General features: G+C 44.3%; 1 pseudogene; it reads left to right on the top strand.

Moving 5' to 3' along the window:
• Positions 1-500: 500 nt before the first annotated feature.
• On the top strand, positions 501-618 carry LOC124778089 (annotated as a pseudogene).
• The last annotated feature ends 2,201 nt before the right edge of the window (positions 619-2,819 follow it).

Raw genomic sequence — 2,819 nt, 5'->3', positions numbered from 1 at the left:
GAGCAATTTAATCGTTGAAGGCTGCTTGTGCTGCTGTGAAATCGCTGCCATCGCCACGGTGAATAAGACCGTTCGGGAAGTCACGTTAACGGAATGTCGTCAGACTTTGTGTTACCCTTCCGCGTGACAACCAGGCGCTCAGTGTTCGGTGCTACCGAATTTGACTGCGGCCATTCCGTGGGTGCCCAAAGCGTAGGATACTCAGAGATGGTGCAGGCTATCGGCCCTTTTCATTCTATTGTGTCAAGAGTGTACCTGGGTACCTCGATTCGGAGTAAAACGACACCGCCCGAAACAAGTGCCGTGGGTAACACCGTGCTGACGACGCGCTGGACACCAACTATCGCAGATTTAGGAGCGGTTAGCCGGGCCACATGGCAACAAATCACTTCCGTACTAAACAAGAACGGCAACAATTGCTGAGCAGTCTTGCCGCTCAGAACGACGTCCTCTATACCAGTAGTAGTCAGCCTTCTTTGCCTGCTTTTGTATCTCTGCTAGGCAACGGCCTTGCCGCAGTGGTTACACCGGTTCCCGTGAGATCACCGAAGTTAAGCGCTGTCGGGCGTGGCCGGCAGTTGGATGGGTCACCATCCAGGCCGCCATGTGCTGTTGCCATTTTTCGGGGTGCACTCAGCCTCGTGATGCCAATTGAGGAGCTACTCGACTGAATAGTAGCGGCTCCGGTCAAAGAAAACTATCTTAACGACCGGGAGAGCGGTGTGCTGACCACACGCCCCTCCTATCCGCATCCCCAACTGAAGATGACACGGCGGTCGGATGGTCCCGATGGGCCTCTTGTGGCCTGACGACGGAGTGCTTTGTATCTTTGCTAGTAGTAAAATTTCCTAACAGCCCACCAGTTCCACAGTCATGGTGATTGATAAAGTAGAGGAGTGACTTTACTGTATAATGTTTATAACGGAGAACTGCAGCAAGTTAAAGCACACAGGCTGTGGCTAAGCCATGTCTCCGCAATATCCTTTCTTTCAGGAGTGCTAGTTCTGCAAGTTTCGCAGGAGAGCTTCTGTAAAGTCTGGAAGGTAGGAGACGAGGTACTGGCACAAGTAAAGCTGTGAGGACGGGGCGTGAATCGTGCTTGGGTAGCTCAGAGGGCTACCGGCACGGTAGCTCGGCGTGTTCGGTCAGAGGGTTATATACTCTCTGTAATAAAGAAACTGAGTTAATCGATCAACAACGAGCTGAAACGGATGTTTTACGACGACCGCTCCGAGCAGATTCAACGAACAAAAGCGAACAAAATGAGACTAAAAAAAAGATGGTAGAGCACTTGTCCGCAAAAGGCAAAGCTCCCGAGTTCGAGTCTCGGTCCGGCACACAGTTTTAATCTGCCAGAAGTTACACACAATAACATTTACTTATCAGATAATTTGTCATAATTTTATGAAAACCCAATGAAAATGTTTTTTAAAACCCCTGTCGCCTACCGTCACCCATGAAAACTGGAACGCTCACTAGTGGGCGGAGGGATCAGGTTTTGCCACCTTCGGCCGGCTGCCGATGACAGAATCGAGGCACGCGCCCTGGAGTCGTTCTTAAACGATTTTACGGAAAGTATTCGGTAAAAAATTTCGTTTTTGGTTACTTATAGCTTTATATATCAGGTTCATAATGATGTGTCCATCATTTCCTTAATGGTCATAGTTATTGTGATATTTACATGGAATAAAACACTGCGAGAAACTAGAAAAAGTTTGCAATGAAAAATAGGGGCCGCTATGATTTTACGTTTGGCGCATATTACATAATATGTTGTCGCATATGAAATTTAGTTAACACATCAAATTTTTTTTCACACTTGGGTGGACGTCCCTATCTGTCACCAATCTCGAGAAAATTGATCAGATGTAGCACACTCATTTGCGATTGCATCGTACCAGTGATAAACCCTGAGTGAAATATCCACAACATTCCTCATATTACAAATACGATTTGAGATATCGAAAAGATTTTTTTTGCGAATGATAGCATGCAAAGAGGAGAGTATTTTGCCATATATTTATTATGCAAAACTTTACCATCTACCGTGTTATTCCACTAACGACAGTCTTTTTCAGTGAAAGAATGTAATTTTTAAGGGCCATCGATAACTGGTGAAATGAAAAAAGGGTTTGAGAACAATGTAACTGAAGATATTACACGTTTATTTTGTACTGAGGGAGTACTTTTTTATAAGCTACTTATCTTACTTTTCCTCAGTTGCTCACTTAATAAAGTTAATAAAGCACTGTTTCAGAATTCTCTTACAACTGTGTCTACATAACACGCTTGTGAGGTGACACTTTGAAAATCCTGTTGTTTTTTGGCAAAAGAAGCAAATTTTAACATGGTAATGAGAGAAATTGGAGGTTTTACTGAAAGTTCGCCACTCATGACGCTTCTCTGAAATTTACAAATGGTTAACAAGCCAAGCGAAAATAAATCGCTGTATTTTCAGCAGAATGCTTTTTAGATACTAAATGAAGCAGAGGTGACATATGTCTTTGACTGGTCACCGTGCAAGTGTGGGCGTGAAGGGGCTCCTCTTAATATTTACAAAAAATGTTACCTTCAGTTTAGAACACTACTTTTCCCTCAGCGCTTGGCATTTCCTCTACGCACCTGCACTGCACAGCTACTGGCCAAGGTATTCTGCGCAGATTCTACCACTGCTCTGTACTCCACGGTAGGGTTTCCCAAACTGTGTTCCACGCAACACTAGCGTTCCGTGGGAAGTGAATGAATGCTTCACCAAAAATTGTTAGTAATATGGCGTTTTCTTTTTTCGAAATTTTGATGATACTATTTTTAAAAAGACA

This window comes from Schistocerca piceifrons, chromosome 2 (genome assembly GCF_021461385.2).
Source record: "Schistocerca piceifrons isolate TAMUIC-IGC-003096 chromosome 2, iqSchPice1.1, whole genome shotgun sequence".
Classification (NCBI taxonomy): domain Eukaryota; kingdom Metazoa; phylum Arthropoda; class Insecta; order Orthoptera; family Acrididae; genus Schistocerca; species Schistocerca piceifrons.
The sequence above is the reverse complement of the archived record's forward strand: the minus strand, read 5'-3'. Positions and strand labels throughout refer to the sequence as shown.